The sequence below is a fragment of the Vicugna pacos genome, chromosome 21 (assembly GCF_048564905.1).
Source record: "Vicugna pacos chromosome 21, VicPac4, whole genome shotgun sequence".
NCBI lineage: Eukaryota > Metazoa > Chordata > Mammalia > Artiodactyla > Camelidae > Vicugna > Vicugna pacos.
Window position 1 is genome coordinate 32,937,953 of NC_133007.1, and position 14,129 is coordinate 32,952,081.

At 49.1% G+C, this 14,129-nt stretch overlaps 1 protein-coding gene across 9 annotated transcripts in view; it reads right to left on the reverse strand.

The window, feature by feature from the left end:
* ANKRD11 (ankyrin repeat domain containing 11) overlaps window positions 1–13,360 on the reverse strand; it is a 133,172-nt gene extending 119,812 nt beyond the window's left edge. For 6 of the 9 annotated variants that reach the window (XM_072946827.1, XM_072946828.1, XM_072946824.1 and 3 more), the window contains exon 1: window positions 13,063–13,360. The gene's annotated coding sequence lies outside the window, so the exon portion shown is untranslated. The remainder of the gene's footprint in view (window positions 1–13,062) is intronic. The other 3 variants (XM_072946833.1, XM_072946829.1, XM_072946832.1) reach the window with 1 other exon arrangement.
* Window positions 13,361–14,129: the final 769 nt, after the last annotated feature.

Consider the following 14,129-nt stretch of genomic DNA (forward strand, 5'->3'; position numbering starts at 1 on the left):
GAGGACCCCACTTTCATGGCCAGGGTCTGACAACCAGGAGAGCACATATGAGCAATCACCTAACAGACACTCTGGTTGCAAAGATGAAAAAGAGGGACAGAAACTGGAAGACAGGTAAAGCCAAAGTGTTCAAGCTGATTTTTTATTGAAATCCCTCAAATCGGTATAAATATAAGACATCCCATTTCAAGGATCTCAGCAGAAAAGAGAGACTCCTATACGCTAACCACCCCACACAGGGACATCCTCACCAGGTTCACACACAACGCCCCACAGAGATCAGGTCTCAGGCCTCATGACCGGGCTGCCCTCAGTGACGTCCCACCCACCCCAGCAGCCAAGCAGCATCCACTCGTGTCCCTTCCACCCTGAGCAAGGGACAGTCACGTGTGTGGTGGGTGCTGCCTCCATCCAGCCCACACCCCAGCCTCCCACTGCGGCTGGGGGGAGCGGCTTAGGCACGTCCACTCCTCACACCGTGGGGCTACAATGGCAGCTGCCTCCTACAACATCTGTCGTTAACACTTCCCGTAACTCCAACCTCAAAGAACCACACTTCAACAGAATGAAACCACGGTTACCCCAAAGTTTTCCAGGATGAGACAGTCTGGAAACTAAACGTGCCTGACCTGAGCCCTCCCACCATGACACACTTGGGCCCTCACATTAAAAGACCCCACACCAGGTAAACATCCCACCGCGGTAACTACATGGATGTGTCCCCCGACCCCAGGGCATCCCCAACCCAACACTCAGTCCCTGGAGACCCAGTCCTTGACAGTTTTGGTGTCAGATAACTGACCTCAGGAAAGTCCAGTCACTAGAAGAACACTCATTACAAGGCAGGTTTGCTCCTGCACGAAACAAGTGTGACTTAATGTAAAAAATCTGTTAGTCAGAAATGACTTTTTTTAAAGCTTAGTTGTTTTTTTTTTTCGGGTGGGGCAGTCAATTAGGTTTATTTTTATTTATTTACTTACTTATTTAATGGAGATGTTGGGGATCGAACCCAGGACCTCATGCATGCTAAGCACGTACCCTACCACTGAGCTATAGCCTCCCCTCTTCAGAAGTGACTTTTAATAAAACTGAAGGCTACTTACAGTAGTCTCAAAAAACTACTTCCCTAGATTAATCAGCACTTGGTATTTGCTTTTGTGTAAATTCAGTTTATAAACAATCTGTGTTGGGGGCAGGGTATAGCCCAATGGCACAGCGCACACTTAGGATGCCAGAGGTTCTGAGTTCAATCCCCAGTACCTCCAAGTAAATAAAATAAATAAACAAAACCTAATTACCACCCCCCAAAATTTTTTTTAAAAATGTGTTTATCTTTTATCTCTTTAAAAAGACGCACATACAGATACACTAACACTCCAGCAACAAAGACAGAGTGGGGGCAGCAGTGGCCGTGGGGAGCCTGCAGACTGCAGCAGGAGGCTCCAGAGCATGGCCAGTGCCCAGAGAACCCACTGGCCTCACCCTGTTCAAAGTTTCAGATGACACTCCTACCACTGGGCCTTGGAGGGAACTTCTGCAAGTTTTTTCTAGTTTTGTTGAGAAAGAACTAACCACCATCACTGTGTGATCTCAAGGCACAGAGCACAGTGGTCTGGTTTACATACACTGTGAAAGGGGGATGCCCATCTTCTCACATAGACACAATAAAAAGGAGAAAAAAGGAAAACAACTGTCTCCCAACGAGAACTCTCAGCATGGACTCTCCTAACACCTTTCTGTCCGTCCACAGCAGGGTAAGCCACGGTCACCACGTTGTGCGTTACACCCCCAGGACTAATTTATCATGTAACTGGAGGTATGTACCTTGTGACCACCTTCCTCCAATTCCCCACCCTCCGCCTCTGACGACCATGAGTCTGACCTCTTTCTATGAGGTTAGTGTTGTCACCAACATTTGTTGTCTTTTTGTTGACAGCTACTCTGACAGGTGTGAGGTGACATCTCATCGTGGTTTCAATGTGCATTTCCCTGATGACGAGTGATGCTCAGCAACTTTTCAAGTACCTGCTGGCCTTTCGTACGTCTTTTTTGGAAAAATGTCTATTCAGGTCCTTTACTCTTTTTAAGTGGGTTGTTTGGTCTTTAGCTATTGAGTTGTATGAGCTCGATATATTTTGGATATTAACCCCTTATCAGATACACAGTTTACAAAAATATTTTCTCCCAATTTCATAGGATTTTTTCACTTTGCTAATGGTTCCTTTTGCAAATAATAAATTATTAATATAAATTCAGTAACATCTAAAATGAACTTGACTGTTACATTTTACATCCCAGAGTAATTTTCACCACTTAATCAGTATGTAACATTTGAGAAATGGGCCCATTCAGGGATGAAACGTCACACCACCGCTCACTCACACCATGCCCTACCTGCCTGAGCCCACCAGGGGCACAGGGAACTCTGGGCAAAACTGGTATGTTCTCCCCTATGATGGGGCCAGGAGTGCCACTGGCTGAGGGGTGTACTGAGTGATACCAGAAAGATCTATTCACCAGACAGGATCTGCTACTAATAATGAGGGTCTACTTCTCTGAATTACATGCTAGGCTTCCAAGTCATATTGTGAATTTATTTAACTCAGGAAAACAAATCACGTGTACTGAGTGTCATTTGTGTGGCTGTCTATCAGCTCTAAATCTTATTAGGTGACTAATTAATTACATTTTCCACAGTAAAAGCTACAGTCTAGGAAATTTAGCCACCAATGACAAATACTTACATGGGAAGTTTAAAAGGTACCCTAGTTTTGGTGAAGACACAGGCCCTAGTTCCAGCTCTCGGGTGGCTGCCTTGTAAAGGGAAGTGCGGGCTGGAGGGAACCCTACGCTGGAGCCTACATGCATGCGGGCCCCACCCGCATGAGGGCAACGCAGAGAAGACATGCGGCTCCATGAGCAGGTGCTACAGTCTCTCCACCTGCCTTCTCAGGCCCACACCCCCGCTCCAGCACCACTAAGAGGTCTAAAGCTGTAATTTCCAAACTCCGTGAAGGCTGCCACCTCTGTCGTCTGCTATTGAACACTCTTATTACTTCCGCCTGCAAACAAGTCAGAAAGAGCAGAGTCAGGGTGAGGGGGCACAGACCACTTCCCTTCTCCCTAACCTGCCAGCCAGGACCATCAAATGCAGCCCGTCAGCAAACACCTCAAAACCAAACAGCCTCAGCCAATGATCCTGAGTGATTTCTACATAGCCTGTTTCACTGAGAGCACAGCCCTCAAAAGCCCCCCGGACAAGCAGAACAACAGTAACAAGCCAGCCCCAGACAGGGCGAGGAAAGGCCATCCCCCGCCCCCACGGTGACGGGCAGCCGACCAACACTGCAGCGAGGGTCACCCGTCAGCACTGGGAAAACAAGTCTGCTCCCTCAGATGACAGCAGGTGCCGAGTACTGGTAAGGTGAGAGGCTGCAGGGTTATGGAGGGTGGGAACCAAGGGGTCCAGCAGAGCTGAGGAGAGTTTAAGGAACAGTAAACACACAGCACCGCACCACATGGGCAGTCCTGACCCTGGCTCCCTGCGCAGTCAAGCAGCCCAAACACCCACCGCTGCTGTTCACTGCCGCACCTGCCACCCACCACGTGCAATGCAGGCCTGAAAGAACCAGGATGGCCACAGCGACAGTCACTACCAGCAGCTCCCTAAGGCAGAGGCTGTGAGTGTCCCTGCTGCCCCGCCACAGACACAGGACCAACTTCCTGTGTCACAGCACATGACCAACGTAGCTCCTGCCAGATGTCACTCCTTTCTCAGGCTAAAAGCCCTATCTTAAAACCGTAACTTTTAAGATTGATCTTTCAAGCAAATACTGATTAGGTATCTAACCACACGTGCATAGAACCATGGGAGATACAAAACAAGAGCCCCTGCTAAGCCTAACGAACTGTCTGCCAAATAGCCACCGCAGACGGACCACTCCTCCAGCCCCTCCTGCAACTCTCCGTGGCCTGCAGCTGACACTGTCTGGGACATAAGAGGTTGGAGCCAATCGCAGCTCCTGGCCTCTGCTGTCAGGCTTCCCACGCAGTTTCTCCTCCTCGCTCCAGAATGCCAGCACCGCACAGCCCCACAGGGCAGAGCCCGTGTGTCAAAGTCACTGGGCACCCCTCTCGGTCAACTCACCCTCTCACTTTCGAGTATTTACATAAACACTTGCTAGCAAACACCATTAAGCCTTCACATCCAGCCCAAGCAGCCCACTTTAAGAGCCCCTCCCACTTCAAGGTTCCCTAGATCCTGCCAGGAAAGCCTCAGGAGGACAGGCCCTCCTCCCCCCACTTCCCTGACCAGCCTCCATCCAGGTCCCAGCAACCTTCGCCCCTCAGCCACTTTCCCGGGGCGGGCATTTCTGCAACTCGTGTGAACGCAGGTTTGATTCCTCCCATAAATGTTCAATCCCATCAGCCATTTCTAACTGGCCGTTTACATTTTTCCTAGAAAATGGTGTTTCTGTTTTCTCTAACAGTCCTCAATAACAATCTACCGAGAACTTCTTAAACCGGATATTCTTCCAAAAGCAGAGGGCAGTGGGGGTGGAGGTACACACGAGGAGACGAGGCAGTGACCTCTCGTGAGCAGTGGTCAACCAGGCTGTTTCTGGCTGCGCCCACTCCCCTCCTCCCAGCCTCCCGAATTCAGGCACTCCCTCTCACCAGTCACCCTGACTTTCCTCCAGCCTGTGCAGCAATGCAGACTGGACACACTGTTTCTGCCCTCCTCTCAGCAGGCTGAGTCCATGCTTTCTTGTTCCAAGCCCTTACAAGCTGACTGCAGCCCGCTGTCCTGGCTTTATCTGTACCATTTTCTTTCCTGGGCTCCACGCTCAAACAAGCCAGCCTGACATTCTCACGTTGCAACCACCCTCCCCAGCCTTTGTCCAGAGCCCACCTACATCTGCGACCGCCCTGACCCTGCTCCCGACATCCGCTTCCTCCACCCGCCCCCTCCCAGGCTGTAGAGCCTGTGTCTGCCCTTCTGTGCTTCCACACACAGCCCTGTGCACAAGGAGCCACTGGTCAACACCTTACTAAACCAGAGCACCTGCAGAAGTCCCTCCCCAAAGCATATAACTCATGGCAGTTGCAATTGCAGAGAGACACAAAACCGTCCTCCCCTAGACAGCACTGAAGAGGATTTGCAGCGATCATCTGAGAGAGGCTGGGCAACGGCCAGCCTGAGAACCTAAGACAGAGAGTCAAGAGAAGCTGTTATTTCCAGGAGTCCACATTTGGAAAAGTGGCCAGGTAAACCAGAAATCAGCTCTACAACTGACATACACAGTTGCTTTACAACTGTGCCAAGTGGGAGAATGGTTACAAAGAAAGAAAAACACAAAGACAGTACTCTTCAAAACTGCCAAGGTCATGAAAAGCAAGGCAAGACTGAGAAACTGTCACAGACAGAAGGAGAGCAGGGAAACAGTGTCCTGTAGGGTTCTGGAGCAGGAAGAGGACATTGGTGGGGAATGAGCGAAATCAAATGGATCTGGGGTTTAATTAATAGTGTTAATTTTTTAGCTTTGACAACTTACCATCGCTAAGGAAAATGTTATTATTAGCGAACCTGGATAAAGAATACAATGAAACTCTCCGAGGGTGGGGGGATGACTCAGTGGCAGAGTGCAGTGCTTAGCATGCACAAGGCCCTGGGTTCAATCCCTGTTACTGCTATAAAAACAATAATAATAATTAATAAACCGAATTACCTCCCTCCTCCCCCAAAAAAAGAATATAATGAAACTCTCTGTACTTGTACTACTTTTGCAAACTTTCTGTGTATCTGAAGTTATTCCAAAATAAAAATTGATTTAAACCCAAACAAAACCCTGCTCAGGAAGTACATTTCCACCACACCCACTAACCCCTATCAATGCCAAACTTCGCTGGCAGTCCGATGGCATGGAGTCTCTCCAAGAGCCAAGACAGTTCCGGAGAACCGAGGCCAAGCTCCAGAGCCTGCAGCACTGAGGGCTGACCTGACCTCACGTGCTGTGGCAGCACCCATAGCGCCCTAGAGTGGTCAGAAGATCAATGCCCCCCCACCCCAAGTCCTCATCCTAATCCCTGGATCCATGGGTATCTCAGGTTACACGGCAAAGGGGAATTAAGGTTACTAATCAGCAGAGAGGGGCCTTATCCTGGATTACCCAGGTGGACCCAGCGTAACCGCAAGGGTCTGTAAAAGGACAAGAGGGAGGCAGAAGAGTCGGAAGAGGAGGCAACTTTGCAAGAGAGTCAGAGAGACAAGACGCAGGCTGCAGGCGTCAAAGATGGAGGAAGGGGCTTAGTTTACACTTCAGGAATCTCTAGTTACTGATGAAAGAACAAAGGCCCTGAGTTGTCCTTGATTTGAAACCCTTAAAAAAAAAAAAAAAAAGACGGAGGAGAGGCCACAAAGAAGGAAGGAGACCCGGAAACGGAGTCTCCTCAAGCCTTGAGAAGGAAACAGCCCCGCTGAGATCTTGACTTTAGTCCAGGGAGACCCATGCCAGGCTTACAATCTATAGAACTGTAAGATGATAAATCTATACTGTTCTAGCCCTACATTCGTGGTCATTTGTCACAGCAGGCATAGAAAACATTCACAGAACTGAAATGTAACCCACAAGTGTCTCTCCAAATTCTAAGAGCCCCCCATCTCCTGTGTTGCCTCCTCATATCCTCTATCGACCCAGTCCCCACCTCCCTTGACCCAGCATACTGGGGGCTTGGAAGAAAATTATCAAGGAAAATGAAGGAGAGGCTACACGTTAAATTCTGGGACAGAGATTTTTCTCACCAGCTTTCTAAAATTTCATTGTGCCATGAGTCTTTGCTTAAATACTTTTTTTTAAGGTTAAAGCTATTGCTTCAAAGCTTCAACACTGTCTTCCTTAAAAAGTCAGTCATCTGAGAAGAACCCAAGTTTAGCAGAATCAGATCTAATCACTTCACCAAAGAAAAAGTTCGCATGTAAATCTCGTTAAGGTTACATTTGCTGAAAACTACTTAGGCTGTGAGTGAAAGCACATATCACTTTTCTAAGCTTCATACTAAAAGATAAGACAATTAAAAGCTCACCTTTCTCAAACATCAGGGAAACTTTTTCCAATAAAAGATTCTGAGTTTTAGTATATTTAATATATTAACCTCTAAACTTAAAAATTTCAAATTTCAGGTGAACTACTCTCAAAGTAACAGAAATACCTATGTAGGTCAACTAAAGCTAAATTAGGAGCAAATCACATACCTCTAGCAAAGAAAATTCACAAAGCCTAAAAATTTCTTGAAACCAGAATCACCTGAGGGCTATAGTGCCAGACCCCTGAAGACTGGCTTTTCTTCTCTGTAAGCATCCAAAAGGCAAGATCTTTTTTAAGTTATCCTTTAGTTAGTCAAGCATTGTAGTAATTAAAAAAAAAAAGTTAATTCCTTCAAGAGCGTTGCTTTGGGGGTTTTTTTGGTTTTTTATTTTAACTTCCTGTTTTACAGGATGTAAAACCACATTTAGAAACATGCTACATGCTAGCAAGGCTTAATTTCTTAAGGGAAATAAGGTTCTTCACTGCTTCTTCATGTTCTCTAGACTTTAGATAAGTTTACACAGTATGGCCATAATGCTTTCAAGTCTACATTATCACGCAGAATTAAATGAGTCTTTTTTATTTTGCTGGATATGAATGCAGTTTAAAAAATATATATTCCTGGGAGGAGGGTATAGCTCAGTGGTAAAGCGCATGTCTGGTATGCATGAAGTCTTGGATTCAATCTCCAGCACCTCCCGTAAATAAACAGGTAAATAAACTTAATTACCTCCCCCTACAAAAAAAAAAATACAAAACAAAAAACTATTCATAACTTTAGCCAAAACCTTATGAACCCAGCACCTTCCCACAATCTTCTCATTAATTAGTAACGTTCATTATTCCAGGACATTCACACGCTGGCTCTGAAGACTGCAACTGGAGGGGAGAGGAAGGGACACTTACTACTGACAAACTGAGAAAAGAAGTCTATTTGCCGTGTTTTAGATGAAAAATATTCTCTGATATCAAAAAGTTAAGCATTCTTAAGTTAAATTTCAATCCCAGCCATTCTTAAAGGTGACACTTTCTAGAGTTAAATAAGTAACTGAAGGGGAGAGTTTATGAATTTTTTTATATAAGTGATCAAAAATGTTTTAAATTGAGAAAAGACCAACATTCTGATATTGTAAAGAGATGCACATGGGTTTCATTACAAGTGGAAAAAGAGTGCCCACAAATTTTCAGGATAATAAGTAATTCACTGCACAGATGCCAAGGGCAGGACTGGGAACATAGGTCTTGCCCTCAGCCAGCCAGCAAGGATGCTGTAGCTCAGACAGCACCGCCCCCTCAATCCTGGCTAGGGTGGGCATCACAAGAGCCTTAGCCCTGCAAAAGAATTTTCAGTCCTTTCAGCCACTATTAATCGGACTTCTATTTTCACACTAAAAACCCACTCAACTCTTTATTAACAGACCAGAGTTACAACTGTGGGATTTCTTAAGTTCTAGAATGGTGACTTTAAAGGTTTTCAACAACACGCAATTCATTCCTCTTACCACCTAAAAAGCTAAAACTGCACAAATCTACTTTATCCAAACCACCAACTCAGGTCTCTATCACCCAGATTATACTCAGAATTTGTCTTCTGAGGGGGAGAAGATATAGCTCAAGTGGTAGAGAGCATGCCTAGCATGCACAAGGTCCTGGGTTCAATCACCAGTACCTTCTCTAAAAACAAACAAATAAATAAATAAACCTAAATACCTCCTCCTTCCCCCAAAGAAAAAGAAAAAGAAAAAAAAGAGAATTAGTCTTTCCAATAACAACCTTTTGCCAATTACATAAAAGGTTTTTTCCTTTTTTAATCAGAAAACAAACACAAATGTGAAAAAATAACACAACTCCATTATGGTGTATTTCTGTCCAAAGAGACTTTTTTTCCTTCATTAAAATGCCAAAACTGGGTTGGGGGAAGGGGGCAACGTTAAGGGGGCATCTACATCCTGGGGAATTTATATATGAACTGAGGCTTTGGCTTGAATGCCCAGGAGCTTTTTTATTACAGCCACTTAGGAAGTAACAGAAACAAATGAGTTAAAAAACGCTAACCCTTTCAAAGGACTCCCCGTGACACTAAGCCACTATCCACGTCACACACGGCCAGAAGGCGCTCAGAGCTCTAGACGAAACCTCTAGCGCCATGAGCAGCAGCTGCCTCCTGGCGAGCCTCTGACCGTGGCCCCAGAACAGAAGCCCTCCTCAACCGAATCCACAGAAAACATTACTTTCTTCGCACAAAGACAATCTTCCCCTTAATTATTTTCCTTTATCTCTTGCTCTGTGCCAGTTTTAAAAGCTCTGCCCCATACCTTTCTCTGTAAAGGCAACTTGTAGTAACAAATGGAAAAATGGCTAATATGCACATAGCCTAATCCCCGGTCAATCAAATAAATGTTAAGTTCATGATCCTAAGTTTGTCCTCTCAAAATTACTCAAACACTCCCATACACAGTCTTTAAAAATTCTAAAAATATTTCTTGAGCCACTCTACCTCTAGTGTTATGCCCTAGGCTGGCCCCTGGCTGACCATCCCTGTCTTCAGTGAGCTTACAGCCCTACTACCGCGGGAGCAAAGACCAACCACACCTGGTCAGCGTCGTTCAGTTCCATGTGCCTGTAACAAGGGGGAGCAGCTACTTTCCTTCCATGTGATGACTGAGACCCTCTACGAGGAAGCAACATTGAACAAAGACCCAAAGATTGGGTAGTTCCCTTAGAGATTTTTTTTTGGTTGGGAAGGGAGAGGATTTTCAAGGGAGGCAGTGATGGACACTCAGCAAGACCCTGGTCCAGGCAGAGGGTCAGCATGGTCGAAGTCCTGGAGAATAAGGCACATGCCCAATCTAGGAAATGAGAGGCCAGCAAAGCCAGAGCATTGGAGTTAAAGAGGATGCAGAGACGGACTGGGGGAGAGGCCACACAATCAGGATCAAGCCAGTTAATAAGCATTTGGGACATTTTCATAAAAATACTATTCGTAGTTCTGCCATAAACATAAAACACTATTTGGTCCTAAAGTGAATTTAAAGAGAACTTTAAATACAGAGAGGGAGGAATGGGAGTTAAGAAAAGCACAGAATAAAACAGACATTTAAAGTACACACCTGAGTTTGACTCTGGCCTAAAAGAGTTAAGATCCATCAAACAAAAGAAGAGCCACACAGGAAGAGAAACATTTCCATCAGAACTAACAAAGTAGTTGTTACAGTGGATTCTTTCCTAAGCCTTTTAAAAAAGACTTTCCATAGTATCTCTAACTGCCTGAGTTCCAGGCGCTGGGCACTGACACCATCTTTTTCATATAGCTTTATGATGAAGTCGGAAAAGCTGAATTGCACAGAAATTCCATTTGAAATTCAAATTAAGAGAGCATGCGCTGAAAACGTCTCAAGACAATCACTTTCAGTTATTTGAGTTCATTCTATTTTTGTGTAAAGTTTATCAGACGGGCCAAGCTCAACCTCCTCAGAGCACTGACTCCACTTGCGGCCAACAATTGCTGCGTCAGTCTCACCTGCTAACTAGCGAAGGTGATGCTAGTAAAGGAAGCTCGTCCATCATGCTCACCAGGTGAGAGAGGAAGGGACTCACAGGGCAGTGGACAGAACAAAACACTTTCTGGCAACAAATGCACATTATGCCTGAACCAGCGTTTACCAACACTCTTTAATTATGTTACTTAACTGATGATGGGCTCCCTGCTATCCTACACAAAATAACTCTCCTATTTGATGAAACAAACTTACTATGTCAAATATACTTAAAACCCAAGGTACACAAAGCTTATTGAAAAATATTCTCAAATAAAAATAGCATGGTCTCTCTATCTGTAGGAAGTTCTACTTGTCAACACATCGACGCTGTAATTAGAGCTAAAGTGAAGCCACTAGTCACAAGCAGCCCATCTGGTCTGCAGCAGCGTGACGAACATGACCGGTCCACAGAGGGTCCAGAGAACACGTCCAACAGCGGCCACTCGGAGGCAGAACTGCAGGTGAGGAATTCAACACTACATGGCACCTTTAAAAACAAACTTCAGATACATTTTCTTTAGCGTATTTTACCACAATTAAACAATATTTATAAGACATTTTCAAAGTCTCAAACCTGAATCAGTTTGGCAGTGTCTTTGGTTAGCTTTTTAACCATCTCAAGAGGCATGCACAAAGAACACAGGAAAATGTCACAGCAACTTGGCCTTTGTTTCCTCCGTCCATCGGAGAGCCAGCCTATCAAAGGGGAGCCTGCTTTGAGGGTGACACTACAGAAGGCCAACAACAGCTGATGGAGGGCGGGGGGCTAAGGGTCACAATCTCAGCTGAGCAAGATGTGTCCCCCTTTTCCTTCCTAACTACGGTTTCAGAGTAACACTATCATATTTGTGCAGTCACTCCCAAAAGACACAAACGGGACTCCAGGTCTTCCAGGACAGCAACATTCACTAACAGAAATCAAGGTCCCAAAGCCCTGAGGCACACGGTCTCAGGGTCTCTGATTTACAACAATCCAAGTTATTCCATTGACTGGGTTTGTACAAACCAAAAATAGTAACTGTTTCAATGGCATTTTTTCCACAAGCAGTGTCATCTTACATCTTTTGCCTGAGTGCACCTCACCCACCCCACCCCCACCAAAAGGATCAAAATATTCTAAGTTCTGCAGTCCAACAACTGCCCACACTTTGACTCCTCAGTCCTAAAGGAATGTTAAGGATATGCTCAAATCACTTCAGAAAACTCTCCCACCATATAAGAAAGTCTGAAATGTGACTTCTCTTGCAAACGAATACAAAACTTCTCAATGACCTGCAGAAACCATGAAACCTAAGCATGCTGCATCTGAACTGTTAGAAAGAAAATGGTTTTGAAAGCACAGTGCCCTGTTAGGCCAGCTTAATCTTCCAAAGCCTCTCTCAAAACTCTTTGGAAGCTGGAATACAAGACTAGCTTTCGAAAACACAACAGAAGCAGAAAACCTTGATGGGCACCAGGAAAAATTAAGACTCCCCCAAAACGGCAGAGATAGAAGATTTAATAACACAATCCCTCTTTGAGAGGGGACTGAATTCATGTGGCAGGGCCAACCACACACACACACACACACACACACACACACACACACTCACTCACTCACTCACACTCTCTCTCTCACAGCTACCGCCCTGCCAGGGGATGATGAAATGAGGAACGGAAATTAACATTTCAGGCAACGTCTCACATTGTTCCTTGAGGCCAAGGGCTGCTGCTGCAGCCGCCGCCGCCGCCGCTTCCCTCCCACCCGCCCCCCAGTCCCGCCTACCCTCCCCCCCGAAACACCCCCGCGCCGCTGCCCCGCATTCCTGCCCCTCCGCGGGCCCACGCGCCTCCTGCGGCCCCGGCGCCCCCTCTCCCTCCAGGCCCCGGCTCGCCCGCCCCCTCCGGCTCGGAGCCCGAAGCCGCCTGCTCCCATTTCAAAACAGCGATAATAATAGGGACGCTGGAATAACAACTACAGCCCACACCGCGAAAGCGCCCCTCCCGCGGGTCAGAGGTCGGCACCCGAGCCCCCCGCAGCCCTCGTCGGCCTCTCAAGGCTGCCCGGGCCCCCTCAGGCTGCCCCTGCCCACCTCCGGCTCCGCAGCTCAGCCCGGAACCCACCCCCTGCCCCTCACAGATGCCCCGGTACCCCCAGGTTCCCAGGCCCACCCCGAGCGCCCCGTCGGCCCTTCGGGCCCCCCAGGCTCACCGAAAGCCCACCCCGAAACCCCCTTCACCCCCTCAGGCTCGCCCGGAGCCCTCGGTCGGCCCTCCCGCCCCCCCCAGGCCCTCGAGCCCACGCGGACGGCCCCGCCGGCCCCTCACGGCTGCCCGGGACCCCGACCCCCAGGCCCGCGGGAGCGCGCCGCGCTGCTCTGCCCGGTGCGGGAGACCTGCAGGCCGCAAGCCGACCCACGACCAGGCCCGCCCCGACCCCGCGCGGCCGCGGCTCTCACCAGCTCCGGCTCCGGCCCGCGGCTCAGCGGCGGCGTGCGGGCGAGGCCATGCAGCCCCGGCCCGTCCCCGGCCCGCGGCCCGAGCGGGAAGGCGGCGCGGGCTCCAAGCGCCGGCGCGGCGGCGAGGCGGGCAGAGGCGAGCCCGCCCTCGGGCGGCGCCGCGGCGGTCGGGCGCTCACTGAGGGGGCGTCGGGCCGCGCGCTCGGCGGCGCCTCCCCGCCTGGGGCCCTCGCTCCATCGCGCTCCGGCTCGGGCGGCCTCTGGCTCCGGGACCCGGCGGCGGCTGCGGCGGCGCGGGCCGCATGAGACACTGCCGCCCATTGGCCCGCTGTATCCGGCACCGCCATTGGCCCGCCGCGGTCGGGCACAAGGCTGCGCACGTCACGGCGTCGGGGAGGAAGTGCGCGTGAGGCCAAGGGAGACAGCGAGATTGACAGCTTATGGGACAGGCCGGGGCGGGACCAGAAGGACGTCCCGGGATGGATTGGACAAGGTCGTGCGTTCAGGCGCAAGGGACGCTGGGGAAGCGGGCAACTTGTTTGGCTACTTGCGTCCCGGAGGGGGCGGGTCTTTCGTTCTCGGACGTGACGATTGGCCGTCCCATGTGCCGGAAGCGGGTCTGGTGCGGAAGGCGCTGGAAAGCTCGGTGTCGCGGGGTGGCCGCGGCGCCCGCTCTTCCCAGAGGCGCACCCGGCGAGGACCGGCCACCGCCCTACCCGCTGCTCCGCAAAGCGCGGGTCGTTAGCTGGGCTTGGGCGGTAGGTGCTCTGTCCACTCACACCGAGTTCGTCCTGTGCTGGGTGCACCTGCCGCTGGTCCAGGGGCGCTCGACCGCCGTCCGCCACCAGGTCACCTCTCAGACCTGCTTCTTTAAGGGAAACGGGAGCCTAAGACGCCCCACTCACGGGGCGGCCAGGGAGCTTAACCGGTCGTGTCTCGCCGGGAACTGGAAGGGGGCTCTCACACCTCTAGGCAGCCAGATTTTGCTCTCCGCCCCCCCCCCGCCACGACGCGCAACGCCCCTGGATGAGGAGACACCTGACATTACAGCCAACCCGTGGCTGACG